The sequence below is a fragment of the Coptis chinensis genome, chromosome 2 (genome assembly GCF_015680905.1).
Source record: "Coptis chinensis isolate HL-2020 chromosome 2, ASM1568090v1, whole genome shotgun sequence".
Classification (NCBI taxonomy): Eukaryota; Viridiplantae; Streptophyta; class Magnoliopsida; order Ranunculales; family Ranunculaceae; genus Coptis; species Coptis chinensis.
Window position 1 is genome coordinate 43094934 of NC_141457.1, and position 25461 is coordinate 43120394.

The 25461-nt window shown below is 34.0% G+C and overlaps 1 long non-coding RNA gene across 1 annotated transcript; it reads left to right on the forward strand.

The window, feature by feature from the left end:
- The first annotated feature begins 295 nt into the window (after positions 1-295).
- LOC147516127 (uncharacterized) lies at positions 296-5253 on the forward strand. Its single transcript, XR_015210949.1, has 2 exons — positions 296-427; positions 5085-5253. It is a non-coding gene; the product is annotated as an uncharacterized LOC147516127 (long non-coding RNA).
- Positions 5254-25461: the final 20208 nt, after the last annotated feature.

The window sequence follows — 25461 nt, forward strand, 5'->3', positions numbered from 1 at the left end:
TATATATATATTTGTTAATAATAATAGTGATGTGGGATAAAGGGAAATCAAGCACCATGACTCTGTCCCTGGTTTAGTTTTTTACTCGTGGACTGTCCCAGTAAAACATGAGGGCGGCGCTTCTTACACCCTTAACTTATATTATTAATTGCGATTTGCACCCTTTTGGTAAAAACGTACACACCAATAATGTTTCTTTTTCGGCATGGGGCACCCCCCCCTCCTCCATTTTCTGTCACTTTCACTCCATTCATTTAGCAATTTAACAAAACCAAACTCCCACCATTCTTAAATGTTTCTCATCAATTTCTCAATTATGATCTTTTCATTAGCCTAAATGAAAACCTAATGAAATCGGAGAAGAAGACTCAATAATAACAAGTTTTACGTTAGGAATATTGGAAATGAAGAGTAACAACAATCGCCAGTAAGTCTTATTCCTTTAAAAGTTTTAGCAGAATATCCTAATAGATTTTGGCAGCAACTTATTCTCGTCAACATATGAAATATACTACTAATTTTATGTTTGTTTTCTTTTTACACAACCATGTGGATTTTTTATTTTTCTTTATTGATTTGCATTTTATAAACTTTTAGGAGCCCACAAGTAGGTAGGGGTGGTCATTGAGTCAAGGGTGCCGAGTATTGGTGTGCTCAGATTTGGCTTGTGGGTTTTCAAGTCGGGTTTGCACTCGAACTCAAGGTCGAGCTCCACCTTGTGCTCAAACTCGGCTCATTTGGAATTACAGTTAGCTCAAGCTTGACTCAAATCGACTTATTTTACAAAATGAGTGGAGCTCGAGACTCATAGCTCGTGAGCTTGATACAAGGGCATATATATATATATATATATATATATATATATATCAAAATTGTTGAATAAACTCCATTTTTATACGATTTAAGAAAAAAATTCCAAAAAAACATTACATTTCAGTTTTATCAATGTAGGAAGGAAGCGCATCCAAACTACAATCAACATCCAAAAGCATTACAATAAGTTAGTACAGACCAGCACTATCAAAAAATAGATAGCCAAAATCATATGAAAATCACTTTTCTCATATTTTGTATGTATCTTCTAACTTTCTTGGCTACAGTACCATTGTTTAGTTCATCTGTTTCTACATTTGCTACAATGAGTAATGAGTTGATTAGCTTTGAGACGGTGTTGTTGATGGTTTGAGTGTTATATTTTTCGAGATGTGTTTTGAGTAACAAGTATTTGAGAGGAAAGATGAACCGCCTATATGTTTTGGGATGTGTTTTGACTTTTGAGATTATGTGGCTATGTTTTTTTAGGATTTTGTCTTTGTGGGTTAATGTGTTGATAGGCCTAGATATTTTTCTCTTTCTATGTGGTTCATATAAATATATAAGTAAAATATAAAATAAAACTATTTCATAACGAGTAGAGCTACTCGAATTCAAACTCGAAACGAGCGTAAAACTAAGCTCATAATTGACTCATATTTTTTCATGAGTGAGCGCGAGCCAATCCCAATACAAGCTGAGCACCAAATTGCTCACAAGCATTGAGCCTGATGACCAGCCCGATCGACATGTGAAATTATGGGGATTGGAGTGGCTTTGTCCCATTTTCAGATTTCGTTATAAGTGTTAGTTGTAAACTTTTTAATTTTTTTTGGGTTTAATTTGTCGATGTTGATCACTTTCATTATTTATTGATTTTGTTAGTTTAATAGGATGCTTCGTATGATGAGCCCCATGATCTAAACTAGTGGGATGGAGTACCTAGAGTTTAGTGACTCCTTTGTTACAGACATAGTTAACCACAGTACATACTTGTTTTTTTTTTATCAAACAAATAAGTAATGTTGGCTTGATTTTAGTATATGTAAGTTAATGAAATTATTGCATGGGTGATTTTGTTTGGTGAAATTATTAGGTGTTCCTATGTATCCTGTAAAGAAATAGTGAATTGGGTCTAAAAAGTGGGAAGAGGTTTGGGCCATGATTATTATTGTTAGGAGGTAAGATCTAAATACCAGTAGAATGACTCCATTACTCCAAGAGTATTTTTTGAATGTGACCGCGCTGGTGAGTTTCGGGTGTATGTGAAAAAAAATATTGTAAAGGAGACATTGAGTTTGAGTCTAAGAAATAAGGGAATGAAGAAGTGTGGTTGTCAATTCAAAATGAAATGGTGGTTTTAATTTGTTCCTTATTCAAAAGGTTTTAGGAAATTTGAGGTTTTTTTTTGTCGTCACAACCATCCTCTAGCAATACAACTAGATGCCAACTCATATGCCAAATAGGTTATGACTTGAGGAGAAAGCTTTACTTGCTAATTTTATGAAGGTAAGGATACAATAATACTCTTGAAAATCTACATAATAGATTTGTCGATCTACATCAACCATACAAAATTTATACAACTTTCATAAGAAAAATACACTAGAAGTCATTGCAGCTAGAACAGAGACGCAACAACTTTTGCATTTGATTTCTAACTGTGGGTATATATTTACCATGTTAGGCGTGTAGACGGTACGGATGAGATTTGAGATTTTGTTAGCTAGGCGGTATCCAAACACTATATTTATATCCAAGTGTTTCTCATATTTATTTATCATGGATGTCACCTACAAGACGAATATGCACAATTACCCATTATTCGAAACCGTAGGTGTGAGCCCCACTCATAAGACTTTCTCTGCATTTTATTATCTTAACTTCTTATACAGAGAGAAATTGCAGATCACTACACTTGGGAAGTAGAAAATTTTAAGTTAATGTTAGATGACTTAACTCTTTCAGTGATGCTGACTAATATTGATGTTGTTATGAGAAAAGATTTGGAAATTGTTTTCCTACAAGTTACTAAGTTCTTGTGTCGGTTTCACATAAAAAGAAATGTTGGACATAAATGAGGGGGGGACACCTTACAGATGTGGACTCGCATCAAAAGTTCACTAATTTTTGGGGTACTTTGGCAAATTGTAGAACTAAAGCAAGGTAGAGTGGCATTGAAATGATACTGTTGTTTCATATTCGATTGATTATCTTAAAAACACATGAATGACATGCAAAAAAGATATTGTTGATGATTGGTAAGGGTGTGCATAAAATCGGCCAAACCGACAAAATCGATCGAACCAGTCGATTTCGGTTTGGTTATGCTTATTAATTGGTTTGGTTCGGTTAAGTAAATGTGAAAACCGATAGGGTCAGTTCAGTCGTCGGTTTAGTCCCAAACCCGACCTGAACCAGGTATATATTAGAATATACATATTTAATTGATTTAATTTTAAAATATGTTCAAACCGGTCGGTTCGGGTAAGTTAATATCGGTTAAACTGTAACCCAGTTGGTTCGATTCGGATATTAGTTTGGCTGGAAATTAGTTCGGTTTGGTTTGGTTTGGTTAGTATAACATAGCTGGTTCGGTTTGGTTCTAGAAAAGTATAACCCGATAGGGTCGGTTCAATCATCAATTTAGTCCCAAACCAGACCTGAACCGACCCATGCACACCCGTAATGCTTGGTTAGATAACTGCATGAACTTTGGTGAAAAGACCACGAAAAGAGCAGAAGGTGCACATGATTCTTCAAAGTGAACTTGAATGGTAGGAAAAATCATACATTCCTTGACGTGTAGAAATTGATTAATTATAATAATGTCACTACTCATGTCAACAAAATTAGAGCTTCATTTGAGCAAATTAAAGCTTGAACACCATTAAGCATGCACACGGGGGATCGCTTTGTTCAGTAAATTTCGAGACTTCATGTTATGGAAAATGATATATATATTATTTCGAAAGAAAGAAACATGTGAACATGTAGGAAGTACGTAATGCTAAAAAATGTGGTTGTGTTCTTCATCGCACACATGGCTTACCGGGTGCCTATGAATTAAATGGTCTTTTAGTAGGGTAAACGAAAGCTTGTTATGAACCTCATTCACCCATTTTGGAAGAAGCTAATTACAATACCTAACCCGGCCAGTTGATCAAGGCCGGTGACCTAGACTACCAAGATGAATTTGCAATGTTTGTTGACCATTATCCAAATTCGTTTATAGATTAGAAAAATAACTTGTTTCAAAGATTGAGAGAAATAAGTTGTCCACAAATCAAAATACTTGGTTGATCCAAAAATTAAAATTTCTATTTTCCTTGAAAACTCGAGTTGTCAATTCAAGGAATGGATAGTCAATTATTTAACTAGCTAGGATCTTAATATTCCACCACACTTCTGAAGTCTGACATTCTCATCGGCCTACTCTATCGACATTAACATGATGGTAGCCCTTTCTCTTTTTGGCAGCTCTACTCATCTATCAGTATTCAATGATTTGACACATTTTGTTTTATAATATATACCAAACATTTTACTCCAGCCTCTAGGTCGCTTCTCCCAAGGTTCGAATAGTGGGGATGGTATTGGCTCTCAAACCAAATTAATGTTAAGCAATTGTCTAGTATTCCTTGAAAACTTGAGTTGTCAAAGAATGGATAGTCATTTACTTAACCAGGATCTTAACACTATACTTTCATTTCTTTAGTCTCATCGTCCTAATTCTTTAGTTATTTAATATTTGCAATTAAAACTTTTGTTGGGGTGTACTTTGAATTGAATTTATGGAGGGTTTGGTATTCCTTTTCTAAACTCCGAATATATCATCTTCTCCTACTTTTAGGTTAATAGTAGCAGTAATTGGATCTCATGCTCTTGATCATTGTTTGGTGACCTTTATACATTGTATTCACTACTCGGGATTGTATGGCCGTGTGGGTCTGGAGCATCATTGCTAGCTTTTACTTTCTTGGGTTTCTTTTTCATCATCTTCCATTTACTTTGAGTTGAGTTGGGAATTATAAAGTGATATATTGGGTTATGGTAAGTGGATTATGGATTAACCTTGTATTGCCATCTGTTTTAGTAGTAGACATGTATTTCGGTGTTCTATAACTACTTTCATGTCTTACATTTTTTTTTTAATTATGTCTGACACACTAAATTTATGTTAGTCATTGCTTACCTTTGTTTTATCAAATAAATTTGTGGATGTAGAGTTATAATCATCCATTGTCGTTCACATAAACTTTGTATTTCAGGTTTAGTGGAGTTGTGTTTTTTGAAGGTATTTGCTTCTATAGTAGCTTAAATAGGAGATATGGGAGGCAAGTTGGCTTATAAAGTAGATCTACTACCATGTCTCCAAGGACCAAATTTGTATATTTGTTGAGACTATGAATTAATGGTTATAATATTAACGTTCAACAATATGATTCATTTTCATCTCTCACCAATTGATTGATACAAAAATGGCATGCGCTTGGTGATTGCAAGATAGTTTAGTTTGTTGGATTGTGCTAGCAAGTAATTTGTAAGATAGGTTGTTGCTGATAAGCACCAAAAACTGTGTAAATAACCCCTTAATAGCATTTGATTTGGGTAAATAATGTGTTTAGTAAATAGAAATAATAATTGTTTTCATGTTTTTGTAGGATTTGATACATAAACGATAAAATTTATGCAAAATCAGTATTTTTGGCATGGAAACAAGGTGAATATGCTAATTGGAAACAAAACTTTTCTATCAAGTAAAAAAAAAAGCCCATTGGAACTAGGAGTGTTATGGGCTGGTTCTTACCAGTTTCAGTTCTGGGTATATTTTTAGCAGTTCCTATCGGGTTCGATTCTTTCAGTTTTTTTCTTATATTTAGAAAACCCAGACCTATACCCATTAATTAAGTCAGTTCCGGTTCAGGTTTCAGTTCCTTCTCGGGTTATACATTTAATTTTTATTGTTAAAATAATTTTTTTAATTATATAACCGATATAAAAGTTGGTTTACGACGACTATAACACTTGCCATCGATATTTTTGTCCTTTCATAAGATGTAATGGTCCTAAATTAAATAATAGTATATGAAAATTATCTAAAAACTTTAAGAAAAAATTATTGACATGGGTACTTAACTATATATAATGGATTTTAATTTACATTATGGGTACTGTATTTTTTTTTGCAAAATAGGGTATCGTATATTTTAAATATTGCCAACATGGGTACTTGTTATGTATGATGTTAAGTATTTATACATATTTGATGATTTCGCAAACATAGTCAACTAATTTTGCAACAGTCAAAATATGTTTGCTTCATAATTGTACAGCGGTCAAAATTTGAAATTAGTTGGCTCCGTTTGCCAAATCATCAAATACATATATATACTTAACAACGTACATAATGAGTACTCATATTAGCAATATTTGAAATATACGGTACTCTATTTTGCAAAAAAAATAATACAGTACCCATAATATAAAAATCCACTATAATTCAGTACCCATGTCAATAATTTTTTCAAACTTTAAATACATTCTCATACATTGTACGTATGTATATATTTTAAATCGAACACGTGTATATTATACTATACGTACGTAATGCGTCATATATAAAATAAGTACCACACGTACCACAATTGTTAGTTAGCATTAATATTGCATATATTCGTTATCCTATATATACACATGTAATATATCAAATACGTACACATTCATACATTAGTTAATATAAACAGTGTATTAGCTAATTCATAGTATACGTGTAGACGTAGACACATAGACATTATTATTAACATTTATAATACACATATTTAATGTAATATTATAAAACATGCATTTAATAACACACATTCACTATTATGCTAAATGTTATATATATTTAGTATAATTTTACACCTAACAAACATAAAATATATATAATATTAATGTTTGGGTTTGCCTTTATTTACTGTAATATAATACTAAATTCTATATATCAAAATCATAATAATCGATTCCGATTTCGGTTCGGGTACCCATCGATTTTTTACTATTCGGTTCTAAAGGTTTTGGTTCTTTATCGGTTCGGTCCTTGAATACCCACTTTAAATGGGTCTAACATTTTAGGACCCATAACCGCTATAAATGGTTTCGGTTCCAGTTTGGATGCGGATAATTGGGTACCACCCATGCACACCCCTAATTGGAACCATAAAAAGATCATATTCAAGCCCATGAAGATTGGCCAAAATAGTCAATTATGGGTCAACCCACATCAAGCATGACCAAACCTTGCAGAAAAGACAACAAAACTTCAGAAAATCATATCTTTTGATTTCGAACTCCGATTTAGACGTGTGACTTGTCAAAAACAATTAGCGCAGCGAGCTCTATGTAATGGTATATAACTTCTATAAATTGACTCGACTAGAAATTAAAATATGCCTGGACCAAGACAAAGTAAAAATCCAATTACTATTCACCATGGTCAAGTGGAAGATTATGTGTTTTCCCACTCTCTCAACTTAATAAGTGCACATATCACTCTTAATTATTTATATCTTGTAATGGGGATTACTATTTATCGACTTTCTCTACTTAGATTAAATTAAGAAATTTCCATTATAAAAACAAGTTAATTTGTAACCTTTGGATTAAAAAGTGAGATGTAATTTTGGCAATCCATTTCACTTCTTTGTAACTATATATAGGAGGGGTGGTACTTTCAATAAACTGGTCAATTCTTTTGTGGCCAATTCACTTGAGGCCTTGTAGCCAATTCTCTCTCTCTCTAAATTAGTTAGTTAGTTTTAGAAATAGTTTTAGTAATCTAGTTTAATCATAATTAGGAAACATCTTAGTTTAATGATCTTAGGCTTTCCCTTCCAAAAAGAAAGGTGTAATGAAGCCTAAATAAAAATTAAAACTCCATTGATGGAGGTGCTCATTGCCTAGATATAACAAACTTGTCATTTAAATCAAACTACAAAATAATTGTTGTGGAGAATGAGTTAGGGATCAAGAAGGTTATCTAGAGATAGAGTTCAGTCTTGATTTCCATATACTAGTAATACTCTTTAGAGATAAAGAGATATTACTAGGGATTAAAAGTTAAGTCTTGGAGTTGATTTGTCTATGAATCAACTAAAAGATGGTAACTTGTAATGAATATACTAACATTAATGGAGGATTTGAAATCAATAGGTGGATTTAAACTCCCCTCTTCTTTCTTTCTTCTTTCTTCTCATTTTATTTTTTTATTTTCATAGAAATAAGTAGTTTAGTAATTCACTATATAAAAAAAAAGTAGTTTAGTAATCCAAGTAAAAATCCTTCTCTTTTCCCTATTGATTTAACTCAAACTTGATCTCCATTCCACATGTTTTGAGGTGGGTACGATATCCTTACTCTAGCTATAACACAACAAAGATTTAATAGAGTAAGGTATTGATTGTAACTGAGTTGCGTGTTTGTGTAGGAACCGTTATGGTTTCATATAATGATTTACTACAAACCGCGAAAACCCATGCGCAACGGAATAAAGGGTTCTCACGATTTTGGTTAGAATCATACCTTTGATCAGCTGTGATAACTCTGAGAATCCAAGCTCTACGAATCAGCAACCTCTTGATCTTCTGTTGTATTCCTATCTTAGAATGGACGTTGTGTGGGTAATGATCTACCAACCCCTTCTTTCTCTCTTGGCCTCTCTCAATCACAAGATCAGAACCAAATTTCGAACTTGTCTTTCTTGAGCAAAACCTGAGTTTCTCTTAGTGTAAAAAATGGCCAAGAAGAAGGGTTTCTTTTTATAGGCTACAATAGGGACCATGAGGAGAAATTAGGGTTGGGCCTCCTGACGGGCTTAAGCTTTCCATGTTCGCCCAGAACACACGGCCCAAGTCCGTCAACAAATAGCTTATTCCACTAAAGGCCATTGTTGCGCTACCGCCCTAATCCCAAATTACGTGTATTACGTTTATGGGCTCTATATTATATGCTCGTTGATCTCCCCGTGTTTAAGATATCGAATGCCCGTGATTAAGTCAAGTTACTGACAACTACATTAATCAACTTCTTATGTCCTTGAGTAGTACCACTCAACCTTATTGTTATGTCGGATTAAATCCACCTGCAGGGTTTACATGATAATCCTTATGAGCTCCTCAAGGGGACATCATCAACCCGACTTCCTGCGGGTCACGAATTCCTTCTATAATCAATAGCACACCTTACATACAATGTCATTACCCAATCCATCGAGTTTGTTGATTCACAAATGAATCTCAGTCATTGATGATTTAAAACAATGTACAATGCACGTAAGTGCCCGTTATTATATCCGGATTAAGAGGACAAGCATCCATAATAACAGAGGTGTTTGTTATCTTATATAGTCAGTATAAAGAGAAACAACCTCACTTGGTCCTATTCAATACACACAAAGTGTACTAGTGTAATCCTGTAGTCAATACTAGATTATACTACAACCGTACCAATGGTTTGTCCAAATCCATCTAGGTTGTGAACGTTTACTTATACTTTATAAGGTACTGATGATATGATCTTCTGTGTGTTACCACACACCATATCATCTACAACATAAAGTATTAGACGCATGCATATAACTAATAATATATATAATATGCATAACATTTGCCCATATGATTCTCATTCAAAATATAAAGAATCAGAGTTAATACAAAAATAATGATTTTAGTATATAACCCTATCAGTTTGTTGTGTCTTTGCATTGCATACATACAATTTGGTAAACATCAGTTGCCTAGTTGGTCGGTGCTAGCAGGCGGTTACTAATAGTTTAGGGTTGGCTGGTTAGTGCTAGCAGGTGACCTATTATTGTTTTGCCTAGCTAGTTGGCACTAGTAGGTGTTTACAACTTTTGGTTTGGGGCTTGGCTGGTTGGCGCTAGTAGGTGACTTGTTGGCGTTTTTCCTAGTTGGTCGGTGCTAGTAACTGTTAACAACTAGTTAATGATAAGCGCTCAAAACTGTAGTTATATGGTTAAATTGATTGCTAGAGAAGTTCTATGGTTAAAGCCCAAGTTTCAAGGGGAAAAAAGCTTTTAAAGCCTAGTCAAAATTGGAAAGTCAAAGTCAACTCGGGCAGAAAAAGAATAGAAAGTTAATAGAACTTCGACAGGCCGTATCTTTTGAATCAAATCTCGAAATTGGGCTTGGTTTATGTCAGCACGACCGACTCATAAAGAGCTTTCTAATGGTCCAAGTCTTGATCCAATCAGAGTAGTAAAAGTGGACAAAAATGGTATTGCAATACATTTAAGCAATTATGACCCTTTTGGACTGAAGTACTTAGGTTTTGGGCTCGATTTAGTAGCCCAAAACATAGCTCCCATGCCCATGTATGAAATTGTAACCTAAGCCTTTGCTTTATAAAGAGATTTAGGGCAAAGCAATAGCTTTCCCTCTCCCCCATTAGTTAAGTATAATTTAGGGTTATCATTGTAGCCTCCAACTTCCATTAAACATCTTCAAAATCTTATTTTAATTAAAGTTTTTATTATTATTATTATTATTATTATTTTTTTAAAATATTTAGAGGGTTAAGGCAGACCCACACTGGTTACATTGAAAGACCCTAGCCTGAAGGCTTACATTGCCCGAAGGCTCTCACCGATGCGCCATTTTGAGTAAACCCAACCGCCTCCACTAATTAATCAAAGCTAAACTCCCATTAGAGGGAGTTTGAATGAAGCTTTAAGAGGACTTGATTTGTTAGTATAGAATTGTTAGTTAAAACTTCAAGTTTAGGTTTTTCTTGACTTAGAAATAAGGAGAGTTTAATCTAAACTTCAGAATGGTGAGTTTTGCCATGAGAATGGGAAACAAACTTTCTATCATGTTAATTAGTTATGACTAGAGATAACATAAGTGATTAGAGACGATTTAAGGTTTAGTCTTTATATTTACACCTTGTGTAAAAATATAAAGACTAGGATTTTCTCAACAAATTTATACTAGCATATTAATGAATCAAAAAGTAGATTTTAAGCTCGCTCTAACTTTGTCTATTTGATTAACATATTTTATTGCTTAGGTAAATTAGTTTAAGTTTTAATCAATAGCATAATCATAGTATAATTCATCTCTCAACATATTATTACTCTTACTATTGTTTTTTTGTGATTTAAATAGTTGAATTCTATTTAGTCTTGTTAGTTTAAGAGCATCTTTAGCAGTGCAACCAAAAAAACACCAAACCAAAAAAACACCAAGCAACTTCAGGAGTAACATAAAAAAAACACCAAGCAACTACGCGGTTTTGCCAAAACCGCGCCATATAGCCTACACGGTTTTGGCAAAACCGCCAATCGGGCCTAACCGACAGGCCCAAGCCCACGTAGTTTTGCCAAAACCGCGCCATGTATCGTACATAAACTTTTTTCTTTTTTTTCTTTCCCAATCTCTGGCGCGGTTTTGTGAAAACTGTGCCATATAAGCCAAATTAGAAGCCCAAGCTCACACGGTGTTGGAAAAACCGCATAAGTGATTTGATACAGCATCAAACCTGGAACCAAATATTGGTCGATTTGGTGTTTGGTTTGGTGTTTTTTTGGTGTTTTCATCAACATGTAGTACTGCTGAAGTTGAAAAAACACCAAATTCTTAAGAATTTGGTGTTTGATGCTAGGTTGATATCACTGCTAAAGATGCTCTAAGAGTGGGTACATCTTTACTAGATCTATATTACTTGATAGTATAGAGAGAGAGTAGAGTATTGATATAAACACGTGTTTGTTAGATTATGTATTGGTGTTTATGCATTAATATTGTGTTTAGCAAATTTGTTTTTTATCAGTTAACAGTAACTATTAGATCCTAACCCCAAAATGTTGACACACGTAAAGTTATTAAGTTTAACAAAAAAAAGGATACATGTAAAGGTTATTCCGACCATTTTAAGTATGAAGATTAAAAGATACATTGGTGTTAAAGTTGACTTAATCAACTAATAGAACTGGGGCTAAAATCGAATAAACGAACATAGAGAAGCCAAACGCTTTGACCATATAAAAAGTGGGACCAAAATCGAATAAACTCTTATTAAAATGTTGAATTTTATGAGGAGAATTTACAACTATCTTCAGAACTCATTTTTTTGAGTCACCGGCCTACTCCGTTCCACAAGCAGGTGGTCTAATGTAAGACGTGACACATACATATCATAACATATCCACTCTCCATAGCTAAGAGGGGCAACGATAGGAGTGGTCCAGAGCAACTCCTCGGGTTCAGGACACAAGATCAATATTTCACTCATTAGCGCTGCTGGTCAATGTTATATTCTAAAATACAAAAAACAGTTTCATATATATGGAATCATACAATAAAAACAATGAAATAGCTAAACTTAAACAAAATCCCACACTCTTCACTTGGTTACTAAGCCAAGATATAGTCTCATTTAATAGTTCATGTATGCATGCAAAACTTTGGGTGTATAAGAGACAGATAGAACAGGCAAACAAAACTATTATAAACAATATATATTTTGTACCAAACAATAGATTTCTAGTTACCATATATGCTCCAGGCTGTAAGCATCCATATATATTACCAAGTAATTTTCTTGTAAGAACTTGCATAAGCTACCTTCAATTTTAGCCAAGCCATCCTCATAATTCTATTCAACAATCCAGGCACCACAAGCTTCAGTGAAGATATAAATATAATTTCATGCAAGGCCTTAATATTATAAATTAAGAAAACTATTGTTTTAGAGAGAGCTTCAGCCCCCATGATGATATGCTTTTCTCTTGGGATCTCCCTTGTAAGGAAAAAGAAGTAGACCTCAGGAACTTAATATGTAAGAAGTTGATACCTCATTAAGGGTACGCCTCATGGCAAACCATGTTTTAAAGTTAACATGGTATTGTAGAGGATGATACCTCAGGAACTTAATATGTAAGAAGTTGATTTTAATTTAATATAGCAGGTGGGGGTCAACCTAACCCCAACTTTTTTTTTTATAGAAAAAATGCTTTAAAGTTAACCAAGTAAAATGCAATAGAGAAATAAAAGCAGGGTGGTCCTAATGGGACATTCCATGTTCAATCACTTACTATAAAAGCCTACGCCACATAGCACAACATTCAAATAATACCCAATTTAATTCCAACTTAACTGCAAGGCCACTTAATTTTAGTTGGGTTTCAAATCTAAATTTCAGCAAAAGAATTAAAGTGAACATCAATATGTCGAGGTATTCAATATAAACTATGAAGTTACTATACGTTGTAAAAATCGATTAGTTAGATACGTCGCCAATAAATATGTACAATGCAAGCTTACATCCAACCTCAATGTTTCAACAAGACAAGTCCATTCCTACTACATAACTATAGAAAACTTTGAGACAAATTAGATTACAACAACCAAAGTATCAAAACGCCCTTACGCGCTTTGGTGTAAATTACTAAATTGCCCTTACTAAAATTTAGTTCATTACACAACAAATATATAATGGATCAAAGTCTGAGGAGTTCTCTAGTCAAGCTTTAGATAAGCCGAAGGGAAATATATTGAACCTTACCAAATTGTCGCAATACCCGATCAGCTGCCAAATCATTGAGACAACAAAGACACCAACCAAAAACGATACTTCATTGAAAGGAAAATATGCTCGCACGTCTCTATAAGGATCCTAGATAACCTATAATATATATGGGTCAATAGATTTGTCAAACGAGTTGAATTTTTGTAGAGATGATCTTTATGGTCGGTAGATCATATCTACAAAAAATTAGGTTTTAATTTATTTTATAGGTAAAGATGTGGGTTGTTTTAAATTTGGTACTTAGTTTCGTACTTATTTTAAGGTCCTTTTAGGAGCCGGCCTAGGGCTATATATATAGGGAATAACCGGTAAAGACTTTATTCCGAAATAATAAACTCAAAAACCACCAACATTTCAAAAACACTCCCAAGGACATTTGTTGACTTCATACTTAAAGGACTAAAATACCCCACAAATCCCACAAAAATACAATTATATCCCTCATAAGTAATAACTAATTACAAACCCTTGAAACTCCTTCACTTCAAAAACTCTCGAAACCGCAATCTCTAATTTTCTTAGCGCTAAAATAAAACCTAAATTTTTTCACAAAAGTCAATTTAAATGATGTTCTTCATAACAAATTTCAAGTTTAACATCAAGACAACAACAAAATTATTGTTGGTTTCCAAGAAATTGAAGTCAAAGATAATAGTGAAGAAGAAAAAAAAAATAACAATAACAAGATGGAATGGAGAAATTGAATTCGATCAACAAGAAGAAAGTGATGCAGATTAATTGTTCATACTACTTTGCATAAATGCGTGTGTAGTTTTCACGTAAAAATCCATGGTATGAACTAATTTAACAACTTCGTATACATACCATGCAAATGGAGTTTTTGTAATTTGTTTTGTTTAGGGGAATTTGAGTTTACGCCTTGCATAAAATTTGCAAGTAGTTGTTGTGTTTCATAATTAGATGTGTCATAAGAAATTGTTTGTTCATACTTGCATTTATTTGTGTGGAGCCGTTTTGTTTGTGCATACTGATATACCAAGCATTAGAAACTGGTATACATAAAGTTGGGTATGCACTGATATTTGTGCATACTGATATACCAAGCGTTAGAAACTGGTATACATAAAGTTGGGTATGCACTGATGTTTGTGCATACCATCAGCCCATACCCCTCTCATGTGTGCATTAACAACTATGCATACCCTGAAAATTGATGTCTTTGTTGTTAGCAAGTATATAGGTGGAGCTTTGCTCACAAAAGCTATGATATGGAGAAAAGAAAGTAACAGAAGCTTATAATGTATGCATAGTTTGTGTTATAATTTGTCACTATACATCTAATAATTTGTCAAAACACTACATTACTACCAACAAAGACTAAGTGTTTTATCTAATTTAAAGATGAGAAGATGTTGTTGAAACTAACATATATAGGATGACGATAATGGTTGACACACTAGCGAAAATGCAAGAGACATTCAAGATTGGACATAACCTTGAGCATGATGAAGAAGAAGAAATGCAGAAGGAAGAAAAGAATGCATATGGTTGAGACTATTAGTCTAATTTGGAGCACTGTTTGTGGGATTGTTTTCTAATACTTCTTACACCAAGCGAAACATGGAAGTGAGTTTATCATGGAGTATGTATTTACATTTGTGCATACCATTCATGAGTCACTAGTTTTTAGTATGCATAGATGTGTGTGCATACCTTATTGGGTATGCGCTAACATCTGTGCATACCCAAAGTTACTAGTTGTTTTAACTATTCATCTTATAATTTGTTTAAACAATATATAAAATATAACCAACAGAGACTATTATTCATCTTATAATTTGTTTAAACAATATATAAAATATAACCAACAGAGACTATTATTCATCTCGTGAATGATAAAATAAATATTTGAACAAAAAAATGTTCAAGAGAAATAGTATGCACACAAATGTATGCACAACTATCTGTGCATACTAACGATGGTATATATGCACATAATGTCAGTGAATATACAGAGTATGCACTAACATTTGTGCATACCCTTCAGGTATGCCTTTCAAGTATGTATGGATAACTGTGCATACCCTGACACATATATATTAGAATGTGCACTGACTTGAGATACATCAAAAGAAATAAAAGCTACAAACAAAAAGAAATTTTCATTCAATTCTGACATAATATTGGATGAAGAGTTATGACAAATAATGTGTTTTCTAACATAGAAATGATGAAAAACATAATTAAGAACTTCAAACTGCCTCACTATTTTCTCCCCTCAATCCTTTGAGTTACTAGATTCACCCAAAGCTAACACCCAAGCACTTGTTTATGCTCTCCATTCTCACAACCACCAATCACCAATGAGTTTGAGCTACTAGATTCACCTGGAGCATAGCTATATAGTTACTACAACCAAGAGTAGACACACTACAAGAAACTTCAACATCCACAGTTAACTCCTTCTTCACAAAAAAAATAACATGCCAAAGAATGTATCATTGCATCAGTCGATCTTAATCATGTTATCCTTGCCATCAAGCAAAAAGGACAAATTATTAAAAGAATTCAAAACCAAATCAGACCACTTATCATTCATTTCACGATTCATATCATCCAAATAAACAAGTTATGAATGGGCAACGAATCACCTTTGTAACAAAAAACACCCACCATGTTTAAGTCCATAACACTGCAAAATCACCTTTATATTCAAAATTAGTTAACCTACAATCATTAGAAATAGATTCAAAATAAAAAATACAACTCAACTCAAACAATAAAAAGCAGCAGATTCACACAACAAAACCTTAGAATAAAATATGTGGTATGCACAGTTATTTGCGCATACTCAAAAACTTAAATCCATGAAGAAATTTAAATATATTAAAGTAACTACAAATGAGCGACATATGTTTAGACCAAACAAAAAAAAAAACTAAAATAAGCTTCTAATCGTATTCAACAAGGTATGCACAGTCGTCAGTGCATACCTACACGATTCTCGATCTCAAACATATTGAACTTCGAATGCATGTATTAAAAGAAAAACTCATTGTTTTAAGGAATCTAAGCTAAATTATTAAGATAGTTAACAAAAGAACAGTAAACAAACCTTCCAATTCAACAAACAAAAAAACTTAATCAAACAAAAATCAAATCGAAGAAAATGAAGCGTAGATTATGAGTTTGAAGAATAAAATTTAGAAAAAGCTTTAAATCGAATGAAATGCTTTGAAGAATCTCTAGATTCAACTTCAATCTTCAATCCAAACCAATTGATATTGTGTTTCCTTTTCACCTTCGCTTCTCTCAATGGTTTCTTATGTTTCTAATTCAAAAAGAAAGCAAAGAAGGGTATAGTTGGAACAAAAAGAAAATAAAAAGTCAAGTCAATATGAAATTGTCCTTTTGAATGATTAAAAACAAAAAACCGGTTTTATTAGTGATTAACCTATGTAACTTGTCCTAATCAATGATTTGTAAATCCGTCTGGTTTTATTAGTGATAAAAACTGAAATATAGGCCTTTGGCCCAATTTCTTGATATATATATGGGGATGGATAGAGCCACTCCCATTAGAGCCACTTTCGAGCCACTCCATCGACTTACAAATTGAATTAAGACCAATGTTTTGTGGATATATATTATCTTCTCGCAATGGATAGCATGCCTATAAAATTTCATCATATTTGGATATGTCTAACCATGTGAAAAATAGTGTTCAATTTTGAACGTTTATCTAACGGTCCATAATTTTTTGATTTCATAATAACATTTGATTAGGTTAGACATATTTGAATGAACCAAAATTTGGTGGGCATATTCATGGTGGGGAGATCATATCTACAAAATATCAACCTTTAATTCAACTGGTAAGATGAGATATGACTTTCTATGTTTTGGGAGTGGCTATAATGGGAGTGGCTATTGATAAACACTCAAATATATGTTTCTATCTCCTTACAATGTTTCAATTTAGTCAAATTATATGATCAATAATGTGAAAAACTCATGTTTTTATCGTTTTTTAAGGTTATAAGCCTATTTTGGACGAAATATCTCAAAAGATGAATTCTAACGCCAAAATGAGCTTCTTTAGCATATCTTATGGGAGCACAAGCTTATTGAAAAAGAAGCCAAAAAGTCAATGGTCAAAGTCAAAGTCAACATTCAAGATTCAAGCCTAAATCTTAAGACTCAAGGACTCAAGTCTAAATCTTAAGACCAAAGGACTTATTCTAAAAGACTACATGACTTGGCCTTAACTCATTTCAAAGATTCAAGTTATTGAATTGGGCTTGGCTTGAAAAACCCAAATCTCTTGCTCTTATCTAAACTTGGCTAAGAAGAAAGCAAAAGAAGACAAAGATGAGTTGTTACAAGGGTAGTGGATGGTAATCATGTAAAGTTTTCCACAAAAAGAAAAAAGATGGAGAGAGAAAGAAGAATCTAGGAGTAGGAGTAGGTTAGATAGAACTTTTCATTTTTCATTTTTATTTTCCACCATTGTTATTTCCTTTCAAGCTTTTGTTTTCAATTCTTTAATAAAAGTTCTTGTTCTTATTTCTTTTCCTTGTTGTTGTTTTACACAAGTTCTTCATTTAATCTTCACTAATGAAGCTTGAGTAGTCTTTCCTCTATGAGGAAGAGATGTGAAATCAAGTGGAGGTGAAAAGGTGATTGAGTAAAGGTGACTTGTGGTTAGTATTGAGCTTCATCTTCTTCTCTTGTTAGAATGGCTAGAGATAGAGCTAACTAGAGAGTAGGAGAAGAGAGCTAGAAGGTCTAGAGATAAGGCTAGTTCTTTTCACACACTATATTTTCCTACTTGTATCACAAAAGGTGGAAGATCTAGGGATAGTAAAAAATGGGATGGTGAGTTACTTGAGTCATCTTTATTCATAAATATTTCCTTTCTACTTGGTGGACCACTCTCATAGTGATCTCTCCAAGTAATATTCTATTTTTCTCTTCTTGTCTAGTAGTTAGGAAACCAAGTCCAAAAGAAAACCCACCCCCTTTTTAATCATAAAATCATTCTTACACACCAAAGTTAGGAGACTTATTCATTGGTGAACCTCAAACACATTAGATTATTTTGTCAAATGGAGCCGCCGCTGATGGATTTGTTCTACCTAATGTTAAAATGATATAGATATTGGAAAGGGAAGACTCACCATTCTTATCTCTTCATTTTCTTTCATTTTTCATTCTTTTACACTTTTATTTGTAATTTCTCGTTTATTGATTAGTTTGTTATCAAATATAGGTGGATAGTTGGATTCACCAAAGCAAGAGAAGCAAAACAACAAAAACTGGAAGCTTAATTGCTGATGAAGGTTTGTAGATAGTGGTGGTTTGGGTCTTGTTGTTCATCTTAAATCTATGCAAAGAAGGATGGTTTTGATGATGGAAACTCTCACTCTCTAAGCTTTTCTAATCAAACTATGGGTTGCTTTTGGTGTTATCAAAGTAAAAACTTAGTTGTTTAATGGGAAACTTGAAAACTAGACTTCTAAGATTGTTAATATGAAAACAAGTATGGAAAAAAGTTTGTATTGCTTAGTCACCAAGTAACACTCATTTGAACTTGTCAAATGAGTGAACTTGTGTTTAGGGTTGTGAATGCAAGATTAGAAAGATGTAATGAGATAAGAGTAGTGGAAACAAGACTAAAAACTTTTTATTGAAGACAAATAAGAACTTGATTCATTAACTAAAGCTTGAAGAACATGAAAATGGAAAACAAGATAAATAACAATTAAACTATTAATTAAAACATATTAAACTACTCCTAATGACCAAAGATTAATTCTAGGGTAAGTTCTCTCTTCTCTCATTTTGGCTTATATACTACACCTTTTACATTTTACAACTTTGCCCTCATCCTTTAGAAATAAGACACTTCATTAGGGTTGCTTTATGCTTTAGGTATCTTCTTGAACAAGTTTGCTAAGGATGCCCACTTTTGAGTTGAGGACATAATCTTTGGTCTTTTAGGTTAAGGACATGATCTTCTGTCTTTTGGTTTTAAGTCCTTAACTGTTGATCGTTGACCTTGACTTTTTGGCACTTTTTTTCATAAGTTGGAATCTTCCTAAGCAGCGTCGATAGCACTCCCTTTTGCATTAAAATGCATGTATTAGGAGTATAAGTCCTTAATGACCTGTATCCTACAAAAGGTAGCAAAAGCTATGAGTTGTCTGTTCATTAAACATAAGAAGGGCATATTTGAAGCATTGTAAAGGTAGTTAAACACACATTTAGGGACTGATCAACTACCCCCAAATAGCATTTTGCTTGTCCTCAAGCAAAGATGAGAGAAAAACTAAGATCACAAATGTGTGATTTATTATATATACTAGTCTCATTTCGTGGAGTGCGATTGCATTGACCATATGCAACAAGGCCTTAAACCACTAGGAATTCCCTAGTGGATGAGCTTAATCCTCGTGAGAGTTTTCTATAGAAGGTACTCACAAACTTCCTCTATCTAGTATAAAGGGTCTTGTTTGCTTGTTTATTCTCAGAAGTCTATACATCTTATTAGTGGGGGAATAAGGAAAAACTCCTTTGAACTCAGAATAATACATACACAATAATTTAATCATCTAAAGATAAACATGCAAAACATAAGCGGTGAAATGCAAAAGCAGAGTCGTTTTCAAAACTTTTGGAGAGTGTCCTTAAGGTGGGTTCTCACAAGAGTGTATTACAATCACAACTCTCTAATAGATTCACTCAAGTTTCGTTCTCTCAAGTGCAGAGGGCACTTATATTCCTCACATACATGAATGACGACCAAAGAAACCGGAGTCGATTGATCATAATATCCACTTACTATCACACCATCTTATTCCTAATTGAGCTAGATGTCTTTTATTATGAATTACGGGGATAAGGTAGTGGTTTAGAAATAAAGGGAAGGGAAAACAAACTCTCATAAGTTGAGAAATTGGGTCTTCAGGATATTTGTAACTAGAGAAAAACCTCGTTTTGTTCTTTTGCTTCCAAATTTGTGATTCATTCTTTAGTACTTTGGCTTTGTGACTCCATATGATGTTGATTTTTGGGAGTTCTAATTTTGCTTTTGTTTATTTTGAAATCAACTCCTTTTGATTTTGAACTTTTGGGAGATTTCGATTTTTGAATCTTTTCTTTTCTTTTCAAAGCAACTAACTATTCTGTTTTTGTACAAGACCTTCTCTTCTTTTTTTATTGTTCATCTAATTCTCAACTCGTCAGCTGGGTATGTTTTTTTATTGTGTGTAGTAACGTTTCAGGGATTGATGGAGAAGAATAAAAAGGTTTTTAGAAATTGGTGATGGCTCAAGGGGGGTAATTAGAGGAAAAACTATCTTTTTGGGTTTTTAACGTTTATTTGGTTATATCAAGCCAAAAATGGCCTAAATTCTCTCCTAGGATATAGCGTGGTGATCAAGCAAGTGGACGTGTGGTCTTTCTATCTGGACATTCTTTGTGTCATCATTCAATAATCATTCAGATGAAGCTTTTGGCTAGATTCTCACAAGATATGAAACTTAATTGTTCTAACCTTGGCTTTGGAAACTTACTACTATATACAATCAATGATGCTGATGCATGCTATTCATGAAAAGATGCAGAAACTATTGTATGTATATTAGTTTGAGTTCGAAGAACGAATCTTTACTCTATTGCTACAATGAGACTTCTAAACCATTTGTTCATCATAGAAAAAGGAAAACAAGACTTTTAGTACTAAACAGAAAAATATTTTTGGTCTTTTTGAAATATTTTTACTGAAAGAAAGAAATATAGAAATATACTTAATATATATAATATAAGAATTGCTATATAATAAATGCATAGTTTTTGCATAATGTTATTATACTACCCCCAAACAAAAATATGCTTTGTCGTCAAAGTATGAAACAGGAAAGAGATAACTATAGGAACATGAGCAAAAATGGCAGTAACTTGTACTCTGTTCTTCGCGATGAGAATATACCTCCCCAAAACAAGTTTGGAGTGTGGGTTGATAGATATAGAACAAGATGTACATGGGTTAACTAAAAGGTAAAAACGTAATTATTCTAACATGAAATTTTTAGGTTTTTTGAATTTATTTATAAAAACATTCATAGTGCATAAATAAGAAAATTTGGCCATGATGTATTTGTATTTCCTTCTGCTCATATACCACAAATCCTTATACAATTTCCACAAAACACATGCATACATAATAGATAATACTAATATCAACATATATACAACTACAAGTGCAGAAAGTAAAGACATGTACTAATACGAAAACAAACTACATCTATCTATGCGGACACTAGGGAGCTGCCTAGTCAGAATCCGCACGGGGTAACTAACTACGTTGAGATGAACTCGAACTACTCTCTCTCTGCTCGCATCGAGCTCTTCGAGTATGAGGACTAGGATCCGAAACTATCTCATCTCTCAACTCCTAAAGAGTTTTGAGAGTGCTGGCTTGAAAGTCACACTGCTTTTGTTGAATTATACTCAACTGCTGATGTAGTTGATGCTGACCCTCATACATGAATCTCAAAGCATCCATGGGTCGTGTGAACTGAGACAGAGCTCCTGGAGCAAAGTAGTCTACTAGAGGTAGAGGAGGAGCGGCGTCATTGTCGAGACTGTGCTCGATCTCGTCTACAGCCTCTGGGAACCAGTCGTGTTGAATGTAGTGAAGGTAGACAGAAGTGAATGTGGCAGACTTCACTGCCACAAAGTCACTCGGAATTGTTGCTCCCTAACTAAGCATGAGTTAGTTACAAGGGTAGGAAAATGGGGTAGTACTCCGTCTAGTCTGAACAAATACAAAACCTGTTATTCCGAGTCTGTAAGATCCAAAGAATGTGAAGGATCAACTTACCTGTATCCGAAGGTTTTGTCATCCTCACTAGGTTGTGCACAATCCAAGTTGCCACTTCCAGCTGGTTTTTCCTCAAGGAAGTCTGCCTCACGCAGGTAGAACCAGTGACGTACTCGCCCTCTAACACAGTCGCATGCATCAGGGACCTCATGTCGCACCTGGATACCCAAAACCGAGCTAATTAACTGTCTAGTCAACTCATGTGAACCTCCCCCAAATGAAATGGTAACTAAACCCTCGTTATCGCGAGCTAAGCCGCGATAGAAAGCTTGAACAAGAGAAGGGGAGTAGTGAGCAGTGGGTTCTAGCAAAAGCGACCTCCAACCTCTTCTAAGGATCTGACCTTTGAAGAAAACATCAAAAACCCCTGAATCAAATAGATTTGAAAAATCCATTTCGGGTACAATCTTTCGATTGGCAGCCATGGGTGGATGTTTTGTTAAATTGAAAGTGGATATAAGGTGGGGTGAAGGTTTGCTAGATTATATAGGAAGGGTTTTAAATTTGGTGAAGAAGGAGGTGTGGCGCGGGTTGATAAGGCGTAGGCATGTGTCGTTTCGATTTTTTTTTTGAATTAGGGTTTTTGTGAAAGAGAAAGGTGAGTCAAGCGGTCGCAGGGTTGGATTTTAAACCCACGTACGACCATCGATTGTTAGGTTTTTATGGTTTTGAAATTTTGGCCCAAGCCCATATGAAATTCGGAAATACCAAAAAGGTCCTATTCCTTCTTGTAACACGTAAAATGCAAATCCCCGCTTCGTTACTTGTCCGATTTGGACAAACGATCTGTCTAAACGATCAGCACAAAAAATCCTATCCAACGGTATATCACATGCTTTGATCCAAGGGTGTATGACATACAAGATGATAGATGAATGCCTTGAAGTGTGTAGATGACATAAGTATGCACGAGTGAGCTTTAAAAAAGAATAGAGTGTGCAAACTTGAAAGCAAATGTGTATGAATAGCGGAATGAATAAAAAAGAATGTTACGAGAGCAAAGGGAATGGATGGTGGAAAGAATATACAAACGTGAAATTAAAGATTAATTAATTTTTTTGGATTAAATTTTGAAAAACTGTAAAAATGTGGGTCGTTTTTAGTCAGATTCCCAAGACTCGAGTCAATCCCAACCAGATGTAAGACACTGGGCTTTGTGAAACTGGTGTAAGGCACATGTAGACTGTAAATACTGAACCCTCGCTTATCGGCTGAAGTCTAGGGCAGTCTTGTGTTTGACATCTCAAACACCAGTTCTCCTTGACTGCACACCGTCTGCGCGCGTAGGATCTTTTTCCTACACCAAGTGTGATGGTGTGAATTCTCTTCCATATATCAAGTAGAATATCAATCGGAAGAGATGCACAAACTTTAGAATCAGAGGGTACACGTCTCTATTGAGCATTGCTCGGTGGAGAAGAATTGTTTTTAGACATTTTGAAAGGTTTTTAGAAAAGGGGGGAGAAAGAAATTTTTGAATTTTTGTAATTTTTGGCAGTTGAAAATTTTGTACAATTTTGAGTCTTTTAACGTTAGATTCTCGAGACAAAATAGAGAGGTGATGGCAAAATATAGAATTAAACAGAGAATAGTATCACTTTGGGTTACTCTATTTGTTTAATTCTTGTTTGGAGACGCATCATTTTTTTTTTCAAGCAAAAGATATCTCTGATCATACGTGAATATGGTATCATTTTGGTTACTCTGGGATGTATAATTTTCATTTTTATATCATCTAGTTTTGAAAACTATAGAGAGATGATTTTAAGATACTTGTACTCAAAAGTTGTGTTTCTAAACACTAATTTTTGAAAAACAAACCATAAAATATAATCTCAGGCAACTTTCGTGTCGGCTCATGTGAACCCAATCCAGACAGACAGAGCTTCAGTTATACGAGTTGGGGGATTTACTGCGCAAGACATAAAATGTCCTAACCCGTTAGTGCGGTGATATAGGCGACTCTTAATAAGCAAAACTGATTTCAAACCTCCCCTAGATTGCGTTGTTCTAGGGGTTGGTCTGTGTAGAATCCATAGCCCATTTTGTTTTTGGAAAATCACATACCTATTGATGTATCGAGAATCTTGCATGAATAGAACAGAGAAAACAACATTTATGAAAGGTTGAGAGAAGGATTTTTTTGGCTTTTATGTTCCTAAATTACTTAGAACAACAACATAAAAAGAAAAAGAAAACTAGTAAAAAAAATCACTATGAGGAGAGTGATCCATCAAATAGAAATAATATTTTTTTAAAATTTAGGTGACTCAAATTGTGAATCATCCCATGGTTTTGCCTGCCTAAATCTTCCACCTCTTGTTTTGCAAGTAGGCAAATCTAGTGAAGAGGACTAGCTCTATTTCTAGATAATCTATTCTCTCCTCTCCTACTCTCTAGTTAGCCTTATTTAAAGCCATTCCAACTACATTATAAGATGAAACTCGAAACAACTAGAAATCCCCCACAGAAAGAAAAAAAAATTGAATTAAAAAGGCTCCAATTGCCAACCATTTCATGGTTTGGCGTGCCTATATAAGGCGAAACATGCTAAACAACCATGAAAGGCAACTGTAAGACACCTCCACTCAATCACCATTTCACCTCTGCTTTCTTTCACATCTCTTGTTTATAGAGGAAGACTACTCAAGCGTCAAAAGTGAAGATTGAATGAAAGAACTTATGTAAGATAGAAAACTGGGAAATAACAGAAAGCAGGAAATGTAAAGTAAATTACAGGAAAAGAAAACTATTTTAAAAAGAATGTAAAATAAAGAAATAAAAAATGTATACTTGCTCCATAGGGGTACACTACTCAAACTACGAGTAAAAGTGCTAACAAGGAATATGCAAGGTATATCATATATGTGGACTCAAGGCTCTGACACTTATAACCACACACTCTAAGTGGAGTGGTCTGGTTACCTTGGTTGATGTATTCTATTGAAGTAAATATAAGAGAATGAATGGATTGGAAATACATCATGGAAAAGAGGATTTAATCCTCATAGATAGGATCGCGGAGAAGGGTTTCTTCTACATCTGTAGATCGTAACTCATGATAGTGTTTTACTTGGGATTACTTATAGCTTCAAAGGCTATGTTTGCTTGTTTAGGATTGGGAACTGCTTGTCCTGGAAACACACCTTTCTAGGCTTTTTCTCGAGTTAGTAGGTTTAGAGATTGTTGTATGAACACCATGTTGATTGGTT